Genomic DNA, 411 nt, shown 5'->3' with positions numbered 1-411 from the left:
GTCACGTTTTTAGTATCAGACCTTCTCCCAATAGTTTGGAGCTGATTTCCCCAGCCCCAGCCCAGGGAGGTGCCCTGGCCCTGAGAATGGGGGAGCCCCTTCTCTCCCCACTGGCTCTGGTCTTGAGGGAGTGGATGCTGCTTAGCTCACCATCCAGTCTCCAGGAGGCGGTCACATCCTGCCCTCCCCCATCTGGAGGCAAGGAAGGGACTGAGATAGGCCGGCAGGAGCTGGCCCCGCAACAGAGCTGAGGGAGTCAATCTGCCTGGGGCCTGGGTCCCCTGCAGGGGAGAGACTGGGGTGCTGCCCAGTTAGCCCCAGACCAATCCCTGGAGTACCATTATTTGCATTTGCTACTGAGCCTCTGTCCCTTTGACCCAGAGGAGGCACTGGTCTGAAGCAGCAGCAGCC

The sequence above is a fragment of the Myotis davidii genome, unplaced genomic scaffold, assembly GCF_000327345.1.
Source record: "Myotis davidii unplaced genomic scaffold, ASM32734v1 scaffold37, whole genome shotgun sequence".
Lineage (NCBI taxonomy): Eukaryota > Metazoa > Chordata > Mammalia > Chiroptera > Vespertilionidae > Myotis > Myotis davidii.
The sequence above is the reverse complement of the archived record's forward strand: the minus strand, read 5'-3'. Positions refer to the sequence as shown.